This window comes from Crocuta crocuta, unplaced genomic scaffold (genome assembly GCF_008692635.1).
Source record: "Crocuta crocuta isolate KB4526 unplaced genomic scaffold, BGI_CrCroc_1.0 scaffold403, whole genome shotgun sequence".
Taxonomy (NCBI): Eukaryota; Metazoa; Chordata; class Mammalia; order Carnivora; family Hyaenidae; genus Crocuta; species Crocuta crocuta.
The window spans coordinates 84,772-101,465 of record NW_027530631.1 but is presented as its reverse complement, the minus strand read 5'-3'; the positions used below and the strand labels follow the sequence as shown (position 1 = coordinate 101,465).

At 34.8% G+C, this 16,694-nt stretch overlaps 1 long non-coding RNA gene across 1 annotated transcript in view; it reads right to left on the bottom strand.

Moving 5' to 3' along the window:
• The window catches only part of LOC144235096 (uncharacterized), a 54,306-nt gene extending 37,995 nt beyond the window's left edge, over window positions 1–16,311 (bottom strand). The window contains exon 1 of the long non-coding RNA XR_013336143.1: window positions 16,209–16,311. This is a non-coding gene — a long non-coding RNA (uncharacterized LOC144235096). The remainder of the gene's footprint in view (window positions 1–16,208) is intronic.
• Between the last annotated feature and the right edge of the window lie 383 nt (window positions 16,312–16,694).

Below are 16,694 nucleotides of genomic sequence, written 5' to 3'. Positions count from 1 at the left end.
CTATTACTCTCCTATATTCTTTATAATTATGTTTTCTCTAAAATTTCTTTACATTGGCTACCTACCAGGTATTAATATAAGATCACCCTAGATCATTTTTTAAGTTTATTTTCAGAGAGACACACACAGAGAGAATACGTGCGCACACAAGAAAGCACACAAGAAAGGGGAAGAGAGAGAGGAAAAGAGAGAATCCCAAGTAGGCTCTGCATTTGTCAGCCCCTAGCCTGACATGAGGCCCTACCCACGAGCTGTGAGATTATGACCTGAGCAGAAATTAAGAGCCAGATGTTTAAATGACTGAGCCACTCAGGCGATTTCAGATAATTTTTAAAGTAGCACACTTTTATTTTTCACCACAAAGTAAAAGACAGCTAGAAATGAGGAGTGTGTGTGTGTGTGTGTGTGTGTGTGTGTGTGTGTGTGTAAAACCTTTTGAAAACCTCTTGAAAAAGCTGGGAAATCAATATTCACTATCACCAGAAACATAATCTAATGCTATACAAATCCTTAGGTAAAATACTAATGCGTAATCTTTATTACTATCACTCTAAAAATAAGCATTACACATACTGTGAACAACATACAGATGATTTTTCTTTCACCTTTGTACTAGAAAAGTATAATTTTATAGATATTAAATTGAATAGGCCACCTCTTTCTTTTCCCTATGGATTACTGAGTACTTTGGGAAAAAAGGAAATAAAAATTCTTCTTTCATACATTTATGAATAAAATTTAGTGATTGCTTTGGTTCAATAATAAAAATATTTCATTTATTGGTTAATCTGAATACACTTTTTGATATTAGATTCGAGGTTAGACAATAAATATAAATGTAATGCTAAAACAACTCTTCAACACTTGCTATACCAATTAGAATGATATCAGTTGTAAGGTACAGAAATTCCAAACAAATGGCTTAAGTGATAGGATATATTATCTCAAGAAACAAGAAATCCAGATGTCAGGAATATTACATTGGTTAATTTATACTCAGTGTTTCTTTTTGTTTATACAAAAGAGTGTATATACCTGTTTTCCTCATCATCACGATGGATAATGCAATTCTACAGAGAGCCAACAACTTCCAATGAATAAGGAAGGGGTGTTTCTTCTTGACAACTTGTACACCCAGTAGAAACTCTCAACTTTATCAAATTTCAACCATTTTATCATTGTCCAATATTGACCTTATTTCCTTTCTCAAGCTAATAAATGGCAAAAAAATTGAGTTATGAATGGCTTAAAGTAATAATTTATCTGCTCCTTGGGCTTTAGATAGTACAATGTTTTATTAAAATATTCACTAGTAACAGAGGTTTTTTGCATTAAGAGAATTAGGTTTGTAAACATTTGGCCTCAATACACTGTCTTGAAAGCATAACTTCCTCAGGCACACTCAGGCTATTTCTTGAAACATGGTTTTCTATTTCTTCAACTTTTCCCACTCCAACACTATCTTATGAACTCCTGCCCTTAAGAGTCAACTGTAGTTTAAAAACTAAAGACAACTACGTTAGATTAAAAAAAATAAATAAATGAGAAAATTGTGCCCTATGTTGTTCTGAATGTATCAAGAATTGTTTACTACTATAGAAAATTTCTTCACCAATGGTAATTTAACTAGTAATTTTGAGTCACCCACACAATATACTTGTATTAGTTTAAATCTGTAGCAGACACATACAGAGCATCTCTACTTTGTTATGCGTTCCAGCACAGTTGTGTTTGAGTATTTACATACTGAAATATCATCATTTTATTATAAATTGATTTTTCATTTATTTTTTAAAAATGAATTATCCATTAGGAACTGCTAGCTTTCTAGTCCACCAGGACATAAAACTGGAAGTGTATAGAAACAATCCATTATTATGAAAATACAGTATGACTGAGATTAGACTTCAATAGATCCAGAAGACATAGCAAGTTCACATGGCCCAGACTACTGTATTGCCACTTTGCCTTCATCCTATACCAATGACCTCATGGAGAGTTCCTTATGACAATTATATGGAGTGAAAAAACACTGGGTCTTATTTACAGATGGTTGCATATAATACGTTGCCACCATACACTTTCTGTATGACTAGAAAGGATAGTGGAAAGGGATCCTACAAGCAGACAAAATATGAGATATTTCTGATGGTCCACCTTCAGTATAAGGATAATTAAATAAAAAGTATAGATATACTAATTTATAGTATGTTTAACATTTTGTTTTTAAAGTTGGTCAGAAAAATGGAGAGAATGTTTGTAACACTGAGACTAGAAAGCCTGCAGTAAGGGTATGGTGATATCCTGCTCAAAATGGGCTCTGTTTGTGAAAAAATTTGTTTCTCATGTGAATATTCATCAAAAGGCATCCACTGCAGAGGAAGCTTTCCATCAACACGTGGATGAGATAAAGCAGTCCATAGAGGACAATCACTTTATCAGGCACTTGCTTTCTTGCTTAAAGAACTCAAGTATAAAATTTCATGGCTGCAAGAACAGAGTTTATGAACAAGCTTAATACCATAGAATTGTCCTCATTATACTCTGTTTTAAGCTGACATCAATGCTGAGCTCCACATATGGCAACAACAGTAGGAGATCTTCCACACACCTGATAGCAGATTGAAATTATTGAATCTTTCTATTATGACCAGCATCATAATTTGTTCCCACTGAAAAAGAATCTTAACTAGCTAGGCATTTGTAATGGTAACCAAAAACAGCCAAAAATAACCCCTTTTACCTTGAGGCTCTCAATTTCAAACAACATTTTCCCCAAAGTCCCTTCCAAGATGACCTCAAGCTGGCTACTTCTATGATTTTATTTAGCCAAGAGTGAAAGAAAAATCATACATGCTTTTCTTTCCATTGGTGGAAGTATAACTCACTACACGTTTAGTCTTATCATTTTACTACTTCAGTCTATTTTAATTAATTATCCTAGTCTGAGACAATTATTTCTGTACTAGGAATTTATTGGGAGGTAAACCCAGGAAGTAGAAGTAAGGATAGAGAAGCTGAGATAAACAGAGAAGGCTGATAAAGGAATGCTTTATCAAAGTTGCTATTGTGGGTAGCTATGACTTAGTTCTCCCTGGGACTTTACAAAGAGTATATATAATGTCTCTTAATACTATCCATATGAGGATCAACTGTAAGAAGCATTTATTCATTGGCTCTCATCTTTTCAAGGGCTGTTCATGGAAATGCTTACCTTTTTCCAAAATGAAATAAAAACGAATATCTGGATATTCATGCCATCAAAGAAACCCTGGGATAGAAACTAAACTACGCGCTTACACAATTCTGATTTCCCTCATGCATTTCCCTCATCCTCAGCCAGAATTTTAGATAGCTGACATTTTCTGAGGGGGAACTTCATACCTTTATTCCTAAGGGGTATGAACCCTCACTGTCTCCTGTGATATATGAAATTGCCCATTCCCTGCTGTTATTAGATAAGAAAGAAAGAAACAAAAATATACCAACAAATCTCCAAGTTCCAGATATATTTTTTCAGCTTTGAGAAATAACTGGCATACATCACTGTATAAGTTTAAAGCCAGAGTAGCCCAGTCAGTTAAGCATCTGACTCTTGATTTCAGCTCAGGTCATGATCTCACAGTTTCATGAGTTTGAGCCCCATGTCAGGCTTGCATTCACAGCCTGGAACCTACTTAGGATTCTCTCTTTCCCTCTCTTTCTGTGCCTCCCTCACTCATACTATCTCTGTCTCTCTCAAAATAAACACTTTTTTAAAGTGTTAAAAAAAAAATAAAAAGAGCAGGATGATGGTTTTATTTGCATATATTGTGAAATAATTACAATAAGTTTGGCTAACATCCATTTTCTCAAATAGATAAAATTAAAAGAAAATAACAAAAAAAGTCCTTATGATGACAACACTCAGGGTTTATGCTCTTAACAATTTTCCTATATATCATACAGCTGTAGTCATTGTGTTATACATCACATCCTTAGTACTTATTTCATAACTGGACGTTTGTACCTTTTGACCACTTTCTCCAATTCCAACTCCCTCACCACCTGCCTGCCTCTGGTAACCACAAGTCTGATCTCTTTTTCTGAGAGATTTTTTTTTTAATTCCAAATATATGTGAGACAATACAGTGTTTATCTTTCTCCATCTGATTTGTTTCACTTTGCATAATGCCTCCAAAGTCTGTCCATGTTGTCATAAAGCGTAAGATTTCCTCATTTTTAATGGCTGAATAATATTCCGTGGTATGTATATATCACAACTTCTTTTTCCATTCATCCATCGATGAACACTTAGGTTAGCCATGTCTTGGCTATTATAAATAATACTGTTATAAATATAAGGGTGTAGCTATATTTTTGAGTTACTGTTTACATTACCTTTGGATATATTCCCCAAAGTGGAATTACTGAATTGTATGGTAATTCTAATTTTAACTTTCTGAGGATCATCCATACTGTTTTTCATAGTGGGTATACCAATTTACATTCCCACTAACAGTGAACAGGGTACCCTTTTTTCCACATCCACAGCAGTCCTTGTTATCTTATATTCTTTTTCATGCTGGCCATTCTAACAGGTCTGAGGTCCTATCTCACTGTGGTTTTAATTTGCATTTCGCTAATGATTAGTGATGTTGAATGCTTTTTCACATACCTGTAGTCTTTCACGCATCTTCTTTGGAGAAATGTCTATTCTGGTCCTTTGACCATCACTTGTTTTGTTTGTTTGTTTTGTTTATGCTAATGAGCCACATGAGTTCTTTATACATTTTGGATATTGACCCATTATCAGATATATAGATTACAAATGTTCTTCCCATTCCATAGGGTTTTTTTTTTTAAGTTGATTTACTTATTTTGACTGAGAGAGAGCATGCACACAAGCAGGTGAGGGGCAGAGAAAGAGGGAGACAGAGAATCCCAAGCTCCACACTGACAGTGTAGAGCCCCATATGGGGCTCAATCTCATGACCATGAGATCCTAACCTGAACCCAAATCAGGAGACAGAAGCCAAACTGACTGAACCACCCAGGTGCACCCTCCTTTTCCATAGGTTTGTTTTTTACATTGTTGGTGGTTTATTTTGCTCTGCAGAAGCTTTCAGTTGGATGTAAACTCAGGTTTATTTTTGATTTTGTTGCTCATGCTTTAGGTGTCATATCTAAAACCTCATTACCAAGACAGATGTCAAGGAGCTTTATTCCTATATTTTCTTCTAGGAGTTTCATGGTTTCAAGCTTTACATTTTTTACTCCATTTTGATATAATTTTTATAGTATAAGATATATGTCCAGTTTCATTCTTTTACACATGAATATCCAATTATCCCAGCACCATTTATTGAAAACACTGTCTTCTCCATTGAGTATCCTTACCTTTATGCTTGATCTTATATTCTTGAGTTTATTCCTGGGCTCTTGATACTATCCCATTGTTCTAGTTGGCTGTATTTATGCCAGCCTCATAGTGTTTTGATGACTAAAGCTATACAGTATAGCTTAAAATAAAGAAGTGCAATGCTGTCTGCTTTGTTCTTTCTCAGGATTTCTTTGGCTATTTGGGGTCTTTTGTGATTCCATATGAATATGCATTTTAGGAGTGTTTTTCTGTTACTTATATAAAAACACCGTTGGAATCTTGACAGAGATTGCATTGAATCTATAGACGTCTTTTGGTAGCATTGACATTTTAACCATATTAATTATTCCAACTCATTAACATAGATTTTTCTATTTATTTTTGTCTTCTTCAATTTGTTTCATCAATGTCTGGTAGTTTTCAAAGTAGAGATCTTTCACCTTAGGAATATTTATTCCTAAGTATTTTATTGTTTTTGATTCTATTGCAAATGAGATCTATTTATTTATTTTTCAGAAAATTAGTTGTTAGTGTATAGAAATGCTACTGATGTTTGTATTAACTGATGTTAATTTTGCATCCTGCAAATAATGAATTCATTGATTACATTTAACAGTTTTTGGTTGAGTCTTTAGAATTTTCTATCTATAAAATTATGTCATCTACAAATAGATACAATTTTATTTCTTCCTTTCCAATTCTGGTATCTTTTGTTTCTTTTTCTTGCCTGATTGCTTTAGCTAGGACTTCTAGACTATGTTCAGTAGGAGTGGTAATAGTGAATATGCTTGCCCAGATATATTTCTATAAGTTTCAATCTTGAAACAGGACCCTAGTTGACTTCTTATCCACCAGAATGAAGAACATGTACACGTAACTTGATCAAAGTGTTTTATCCAGGAGTTTTAATCAGTCAAAACTTAAAGTTAAAAGGACAGAAAACCTAAATAACACCTAAAGTGGATTATTGTGAGTGATGGTGAGGGGAATCAATCCTACTGGCATGTGATTTATAGATTCTTGATTCTAGAAACTGGAGACAGAGCACTATGTATTTGTCATTTACTCAACGTATATACAAAAAACTTCAGTATAGTGTTCCAACAGATGTTCTCAGGTTGGTTCATCCATTGAGCCTTTAATAGATTATTAAATTATTATATTACACTGGTGTCTCCTGGATGATTCTTTATAGAGTAAACTTTGTTCATTTTATTACCATGTGCCTATTAGTCCAGATCCCTTGCAGTAAAATAATCCCTTTTCTCTTTATATAGGCAACATTATATAGGAATCCTAGGTCAGCAAATATGGCATTATCTAAGTTCTCAGAAGGTGGTGCTGGCAGCAATTTTATGGACTGGGAAAAGAATATTTTCAGAATTGGTGCATAGTCTGTTAAATCTGAATCATTACTCTCTCCAGGGTAGAAAGAGACTGATGCAATTAATTTTCCACTAAGTAGTCACCTGGTCATCCCTAAACAATGGTATGCTATTGAGAAAATAAAGGCCTATGTTCTCATCTCATAGTAGGTGGGATATTTCACCACCGACAGTACATGGATCGACTTTAGTAGAGAGGGGCCTAAGCCAATGGGTCCATGTATAGCCTCCATCCTTGCCACCATGTCACTCTGTTCATGGGGTTACTGGGCAAGCACTATGGTGGCTAAGGAGACATCTTATCTTATGTCCAACCGACAAGTCATTCTTCCCATCTGATATTTGACTACTTCCACTGGGGTGGGTGTCCTGTGATGAGTACTAGAAAAGTACAAAAATATAAAACTGCTTGCTCACTTCCATTAGTCTTCCTAAACGCCTTGTAGTGGTTGCCATGTGTGCCTCTCAGGTATCCTTTTGGGAACTGACACTCAGTGTCCAGCTGCTGAACATTTCCATGGTCGAAAACCCTCAGCTGAATGAGTTTTCAGAAATTTCTCTTCATGTAAGTATGCAATCTTTCCCAAGGCCATAGTCCCTCTGGAGGCTGTATCCAGTGACTAGCTGATGCAGAACTATAAACTTTGCTGCAAATTAAGAAAACTAGATACCCCCCTAGAACCAGCTAAGACCTCTCTGTTGAGAAAGAAACACAATTCATTTTCTCGTATACTCAATCTCCCCTCCTTCACTCCTCCAGATACGCCCGCAAGTGTACTACTCAATTAATTTATTGAGTGAAAACCTTAATCTCAATCTCTGAAAGGCAATATAAGACAAATAATATCAGAAGTAGCCTGATAAAACTGGGATTTTGGTGCAAGATTTCTTTGCTAGCAAGAAAGAGTCCATCACTGGGAGTAGATAGAACATAGAGACTCAACAAAATACTGTTTCCTTATAATTTTTAAACTCTCATTGATGGTGAGTTGATAAGGAATGTCAGGGAAGGAAAGAACCCGATGGGGGCAAAACACAGGAATTTAAGAAAACTCGGTAAGTAATATAGTATTTATGGAATTGAATGGCTTTACCTAGGTTCTAATGCATTGAAGAAAGTGGATGAAAGGCCTATAATGATTATTTAGCAATTAAAGTCTTAATTTGAAAACTAAAGGACTTTCTTAGCAACATGTAAAAAGACTCTCAATGTTAGCAGCCAGAGGGCATGAAAAGATAAAGATTTGACCCAGGATATCTATAAACTTATTTATAAGAATAGCTACAAGAGAGTGTGAATTCTCAATCTGATGCAGTATGTTATAACAAATTCAGGTCAGTGACTCGGAGGGAGAGGGACATTAAGAAACGAGATGGGAGTTATTTAGATTGCTGCTTTCAGAGATTCTGAATCTCTCAATTCTTTTGAACTCTTGTGGTGCTCAGATGGTCTATTTCTCCACGTGAAAGGTGAGTGTACCTTATTGCTTGAAGATGAAATAGAGGCCTCTGATATGCATGAAAGCATGCCCTTTCCTCAGGATTTACCTTCACTACTCCTATTGATCTCCAGGCCTAAAAGTACAGTTAAGCTACAACAGAGCATGACAGAGAAGTGTTGGGCCTACTGAGAGAGCAAAGGGAGTATAGCTCAAAGAATCTTTAAGATATAGCCATCAAATATTGGCAGAATCCTAGGGAGTGTACATGGGCTGAGCAAGCAAGGTAAGAACATAAAGTTGTATAATGGAGAACATTTAGATATGAGATTCTCATGATACAAGATTTGTCATCTTAACTAGACATCCTCCATAATATAGTATTAATATCCTGTTCTTGAAAATGGGCAGGGTCTTGATTATTAGAGAAAGTGATGGTTACTAGTAAAAAGAAATGTCAAAATTTCCATAAAAGACAGTGGAAGAAGAGATTAAAATTCTCAGAGAAATGGACATGCTTTAATAGATATGCTACTTAAGGCAAAAACAAAAACAAAAAAATACAACAAAAACAAAACAAAAAAAACCCTCACCTACTGTTTAAAGTTTAGGGACAGCTCAAAAGACACTTTGCTTTTAAACTGAAGAAGACACACACACACACACACACACACACACACACACACAAAGAAAAATATTCCATGTTCCTGGATTGGAAGAACAAATATTGTTAAAATGTCAATACTACCCAAAGGGATCTATATATTCAATCCAGTCCCTAGTAAAATAACACCAGCATTCTTCACAGAGCTAAAACAAACAATACTAAAATGTGTATGGAACCAGAAAAGACGCCAAATAGCTAATGGAGTCTTAAAAACATGTATTACAAAGCTCTAATCATCAAGACAGTATGATACTGAAACAAAAACAGACACTCAGATGAAAGGAAAAGAATAGAAAACCTAGAAATGGATCCCCAAATGTATAGCCAACTAATCTTTGACAAAGCAGGAAAGAATATCCAATGGAATAAAGACAGTCTCTTCATCAAATGATGCTGGGAAAACTGCAGAGTGACATGTAAAAATATAAATCTAGACCACTTTCTCACACCATGCACAAAAATATATTCAAAATGGATGAAAGACCTAAATGTAAGACAGGAAGCCATCAAAATACTAGAGAAGAAAGCAGGCAAAAACCTCTTTGACTTTGGCCACAGCAGCTTCTTAATCAACATGTCCTCAGAGGCAAGGGAAACAAAAGCATGAAAATAAAAACCTTCTGCACAGAGAAGAAAACTATCAGCAAAACTAAAAGGCAGCCAACAGAACGGGAGAACATATTTGCAAATGACATATCAGATAAAAGGTTAGTATCCAAAATCTATAAAGAACTTATCAAACTCAACACCCCCCAAAACAAACAATTCAGCAAAGAAAGGGGTAAAAGGCATGAATACTTTTCCAAAAAGACATACAGAGGGTAAACAGACACATGAAAAACTGCTCAATATCATTCATCATCAGGGAAATACAAATTAAAACCACAATGAGATACCACCTCACACCTGTCAGAATGGCTAACAATAACAACTCAGGCAACAAAAGATATTGTCAAGGATGCAGAGAAAGAGTATTTCTTTTGCACTGCTGGTTGGAATGCAAACTGGTGTAGCTATTCTGGAAAACAGTATGGAGATTCCTCAAAAAAATTAAAAATAGAACTACCCTACAACCCAGAAATTACACTATTAGGTATTTATCCAAGAGATACAGGTGTGCTGTTTCTAAGGGGCACATGCACTCCATGTTTATAGTAGTACTATAAACAATAGCCAAAGTATGGAAAGAATCCAAATGTCCACCAATGGATGAATGGATAAAGAAAATGTCCACACACACCCCATATATATATATATATATATATATATATATATACATGTATATGTATATGTATGTATATATATGGTATGTGTATATATAGTATATACACAATGTAGTATTACTCGGCAATCAAAAAGAATGAAATCTTGCCATTTGCAATTACATGGATGGAATTAGAGGGTATTATGCTAGGTGAAATTAGTCAGAGAAAGACAAATATGACTTCACTCATATGAGGAATTAAAGATATAAAATGGATAAACATGAGGGAAGGGAAGCAAAAATAATATAAAAACAGGGAGGGGGACAAAACATAAGAGACTCTTAAATATGGAGAACAAAATGGAGGGTTGCTATAGGGGTTGTGGGAGGGGGCATGGGCTAAATGGGTAAGGAGCATTAAGGAATCTACTCCTGAAATCACTGTTGCACTATATGCTACTAACCTGGATGTAAATTTAAAAATAAATAAAAAAACAAATTTGAAAAAATTTGAAAAATTTTTGAAATTTTGAATTTCAAAATTTGAAAAAAAAAAAAAAAAAAGAAGACACTTTCATTTTTAACCAAAGTGATAATGAATGTTCTAGGGAAAGAGGCACCAGCATCAGTGAAAAGCTTAGTGTAACTCACTGGTGTAGAACATACTAGGAGATGCTGTTTCAGAACAGGGTTCTCTGAGAGCTGTGTGACTGACAGGAACCCTAAGTAACAGAGGCCAGATAGCAGTGCTTAAATGAGTGTGAAAGTTGAAGTAACAGCCAAAGGGATATGACCTTTCAACAACTAAGGAAATGGTTAATACACCACTGTGTCCCTAGGCACAAAAAATGAGCTGCCAATAAAGAAAGTGCTCAATCTAAATATTCAAAATAATTGAAGATAGACAGCCAAAATGTTGAATGCAGCTGCCATAATGAAAATCAGTCTCGTGAACAAATCTGTGGTTGCCAGTGGGAGTTGGGTGGGATGATGGGTGAAATAAATAAAGAGGATTATGAAGTACAAAATGAATAAACTTAAAGTATTTCCAATTACAGGGATGAAAAGTACAGCATAGGAAATACAGTCAATAAGATGGTACTAATGCTGTTTGGTGACAGATAATGAGTACAGTTATCATAGTGAACACGGAGTAATGTACAGAAAAACTGTTGAATCATTATGCAGTATACCTGAAACTATTATAACACTGTATATTTCAATAAAAAAAACTCCCTCAAAAAATTACACATGTCTAAAATTAGAAGAATGATTAAATAAGTTTTGCAGCCACTAAATAAACAAAACAAAAACAAGAAACAAATTAACAAAAACAAAAGCACCCTCTTGCCCAGTTCTTTGACCCGGCCAGTTTCAACCTTGAAACCCATGGACACAGGAAAGACAGGGTCCTAAGAGGAAGCTCTCTGTCAACACCAGAGTAGGTGAATAGAATAATGACCTTCCGGTTATTTCCTCCAAAGGGACCTATAGCCACTTACTCAGATACAGTAGAAAAATTGAATATGCAACAATGTAAAGATAACTGGACATAGGTTCACACTATAGGGTCAGATTGGTTAACTATATATTGAGGGCATCATGTTAAACAAACCAGATAAGCAAGAAATGTTAAATACACTGATGGCCTTGGTCAGACACATGAACCTGCAAGGGTAGCAGAAAAAAATTACATTAATTCTAGACTCCCCTATATGAGTACAGTTTTTAGGTGTTTAGTGGTCTGGGGCCTAGTGATACAATGTCTGCAAAGTATAGATTATTAACATCTGTACACTCTACCACTTAGAAAGAAACTTCTGTTTCTAGATGAAGCATATTATAAACAACTCAAAAGCTAAATGTGAAGACTTTGGGGATTTCCTTCAAGCTTTGGCTTTTCCAATATAGCCAGATATTCCAGTGAAAGCCATTTAGTGACCATTTCTTCAAAACCTCAATTGTAACCTTCTGGGCTTACATTTCTCCATCTCTTCCCATATCCATGTGGGTTCTAATTGCTATACTAAACCCTTAATTACTATAATATTTAGATTGTCATATGATATGCCATAAAAAATAATGAAATCTAAGTCATACTCAAAATTCCAAATAAAGCTAAAGCAGAACTAAGTTGTGTGTATTAGAAAAGAATACTTTATTACAGGAGAAAATCTTCATGACTTTGGAGCAGCTGAAGATTTCTTAAACAGGGCACTGAAAACAGTAACTGTAAGGTAAAATTTTCATTGGAATTCATTAAAGTTATCAAAAAATAACTCCACAAATTAGGGTAAGATACATTTTTTAAACATTTTTATTTATTTTTGAGAGATAGAGACAAAAGTGGGGGGAAGGGCAGAGAGAGAGGGAGACACAAAATCAACAGAGCCTATAGGAAAATACATTTTCAATATCTGCATCCACAATAGACTTACATCCATTTATTGGAAAAAGTCAGACTACCCAATTATAGCAGGAAAAGAAAAAAAGGAAAATAAATGACCTAGGCAATTCTCAAAAGATGGTATTTCAAATCATATACAGGATTATAAAAATGTAAAAGAAAACTAAAATGCCACACCACTGCAAACCCACTAAATGACTTTTTTTTTTCTTTTTTAAACTAACGAAAGCATGTGTTGTTGAGATATAGGGCAAATGGAACTCTCATGTACTGCTCGTGGGGTATGCGGTGATAAAAACACTTTGGAAAATTGTTTGGCATTATCCACTAAAAAAGTTGAACATACCTATACCTTTAGGAACTCAACTGTACTTTTTATTTGAGATGACACACTGGATAGAATAGCTAAATGAGACTCTAAATATCAGAGATCTTACCCATCATCGACAGTTATTAATAATTCAAAGGCTAAAGGTAACTGCAAGATGCAAGCAAAACTTGAACTCCAAAACATCTTAATCATATTAAGTCATTTATTGGAACCTAAGTTCAAGGGCTTGAGGTTTTGCCAAGAAAAAAAGGGAAGAACCAGACACAGATGAGTTTTACAAGTACTTATGGGATTCAACAAAAAGCAACATATCTTAGGGGCACCTGGGTGGCTCAGTTGGTTGAGTCTGATTCTTGATTTTGGCTTAAGTCATGATCTCTCACAGTTCGTGAGACTGAGCCCGAGCTGGGCTCTGTGTTGACAGTAGGGAGCCTGCTTAGGATTCTCTCTTTCCCTGTCTCTATCTGTCCTTCCTTTCTCTCTCTCTCAAAATAAATAAATTAAAAAAAAAAAAAGCAACATATCTAGTCCTTTGCAAAATCAGAGTAAACTATGTTGAATTAATTTATTATATTATTGATTTATAATTAGAGAGAAGGAATGATCATAAGGTAAGGGGTCAATATAACCAACTTAAAGTCTTATAATTTTTAAAAAAATTCTTTCAAAAGTCTTTTGTTTTAACTCTTAAATATGTTGTACAAGCTCTGGATTATGGAAAATTGTGAAAAAGAAATTTGCTTTGGTAGAGCCCTTTAAAACATGTTTCTATTGCTTTTTATTACAGATTACATATGGAGATCAGGATGTATCATAATCTCTTTACCTCATATTCTCTACTATTTGAAATCTTAAAGTTGCTGGATAACATAAAACTTTGATAAGTGAAGACACTAATGAAATGAATTATAACATCTCATGAATAAATGAAAATAAGCAGAAACAGGGAAGCCAGGATAGGGAAGGTCAAAGAAAAAAAATAAAAGCACACAATTCAAATTGTGTATAACTGTCTATAACCCAGACAAAAGAAAAATTCTAGTAGCAGATTTTAATTGCCATTGCTGTTTGTTTTGTTTGCCATTCCTACTCTCACCCTCAGGCAAAAGGCTGTGCTGTCACAACCAAAATATTTAACAAGTGCTTATGCATTTTAATGATAACAGCAAGAAACAACCCAAAATACAATGTCCTGAATCAACATAAAACAATATGCTTCTGAAGGACAAGGAAAGAACAAGGTTCGTGTTGTAGAGACTAGCTTCCTGCCTCCCTGTATTATCACTCAAAAGCTCAGTCCCAACAGCACAGAGCATGAACCAGACTAGCCATTTGTCATCTTTCAAACTCCTGAAGGGATGACCCTTTTGAAAATGGAAAAACGACTTTTGTGAAATGGAGATAAGATGGTTGTTAAGAAGGGAGAGGGAGAATAGTTGTTAGGTTTGTTTGTTTGTTCGGGGTTGTTTGTTGTTCCCCTTCCTCTGTACTAGAAAGAAGAAAATAATGAATAGAAAATTCATAAAAATTAAAAAAAAATGTTTTTAGAATTTCAGGTTCAATCATATAATACATTCCCATGATGGCAATCTTTTAATTTGAAAGGTAAAGGCACAGAATAATAAGATCAAAATCTACATAAACAGGAATATGATAAGCTATCAATGTATTTATTTGCCTAATTCTCATACAGTGGATAGGAGGTAAAACACTGAAATTGAGTAAAATTATCTTAGAATAAGGAGCAGGAAGCCCTTATTCATAGTGGATGGTAAACTTAAAGAACTATTTGTTTCAAGAAGTGGCAGTGGCAGGAAATTCAACTGGATTCAAAATGATTTTCATCAAAGTGATGAATGACAGAACTATAAAAAGTTACTAAGAAAAACTGGGGCATGATTCAACTTTCAGTTAAAGTGAGGAAAACTAATCCATACACCTAATGACAGGTAACTTGTAGTAATTGTTCACAACAGAATAATTGTTTAGAACTCAGATGTCTAATAGAAAGTCACCATCCACACATGGCTGTTTAAATTTAAACAAATCAATTAAAAGAAAATATTCGCTTCTTCACATACACATTTCAAGTTCTTAATAGCTTCATGATGTCAGTGGATGTAGTATGGGACAGTAGAGGTTTAGACCATCTCCATTACCAGAGGAAGTCCTATTTTGCAGTGCTAGTAAAATGACCAGGAACTCTTTGCTGTTTTAATACCTCATGTTGCAATATTGTACATCTCACTAAAGAGAAATTCTGGGGTTAAATATGATGTTCCAAACCTAATTTTATAGGAAAATAAGTTCTGAGAAATGTGAAAAGAAATTCCATGAAAAATAAGCAGCAAAATTTCTATAGTAAAATATCCTGGGAAAATATTTCATGCAGTGGCCCACATTAGAATTTCACAGAATAATGTATATTAGCATATTTGAAATGACACTGAAAAATTCTATAGTAAATATACCAGCTCAACTTTGCTTACCCAAATGTTCAAAAAGAGAATATTTTTTTCTTGGACTTCTCCGGTGATATTGTCCAAGAAAATATATAAAAATTCTACAGTATGAATCTTATACCTATAAATCCAGATCTCTTATGTGTAAATTTAGTCATATAACTTGTAAAATTGGTTTTGTTTTGAAGTATCATTTAATAAAAGAATGGATAAGCTATATAACCATCAGCTTATGACAATAACAGTATCTTTTTCATTTTACCTTTCACAAAAATTATGCAGTATATAGATGTGGAGTGTTTTTCTTTCTTTTTTAGAAAGAGAGAGAGAGAGAGAGAATGGGTAGGGGCAGAGGCTCTGAAGCGGGCCCCACATTGACAGCAGCAAGCCAAGAGCAATGTAAAGCTCCAACTCATGAACCCTAAGATCATGACCTGAGCCAAAGTCAGATGCTCAACCAACTGAGCTTCCAGGTGCCCCTACAGATGGTGAGTCTTATTGTAAAGATTCAGTATTTTGCCCAAGAATAAATAATGACAACATGCTATAGAAGGATTTATAGCAAAGTTGGCTTCAGTTCAAACCCTGTACCTTTCCCACTATTTAAAAAAAAAAAAAATCAATAGCCCTTCTTCCTCCCGCTACCCCAAATTATGCCATAGACCAACAAGCAAAGCAGATAAATAGACAGTTTCCCAAACTGAATCTGTGATGGGTAACTCAGAGCCCACCAATGATGGGAATATATCTAACTCCACTCTGGCCCCCAATGAGACTAGTATCATTGGACCAGATTCTGCCATAGGCTTAAGCACTATGCTTAAATATAAGATAACAAAACACGAACCTTACTTCAAAAGAACTTAAATCTTGAAAGAAGAAAGCTGAAATAACAAAATTTAAGTGTAATTAATGGCACCTTTGGTGTGTGGAAAGGGAGTATAAGTTTACCTTGAGGAGTCAGGTATGATGGTACTGATGAGTTTTGACTGAGACAAAAAATTTTGTTGGATTCCTCATCAGACAACTGTTGGAGAGCTGGCAGTGATGAAGAAAGGCATCTGCAAAAGCAAAGTTGCATTAGATAGCTGACAAATTTACAGCAGAGCAACTACTTTGAAAAAACATGAGTGTAGAGTGCCTAGTTGAGATAGTCCTCTACAGTAGGTCACAAATATATAATTTGTCATATTGAGCTAAGGGCCCACATAAGCAATTAAAATACAGAAATGGTACAATTTTATTCGTGTGTCAGAAACATAACCCAGTATAGATTTTGAACTTATTAGAGAGCAAGAAGCAGGGCAACCAGTTAAGAGACAATTCCAACAATTCCAGTAATTTTAGATATGGATATTAACACATATCTAGACTAGGGCAGAGGCAATGGTAATAGGAAATATCTTGGGGGGAAAAAAAGATGCTGAGTTTTATGAA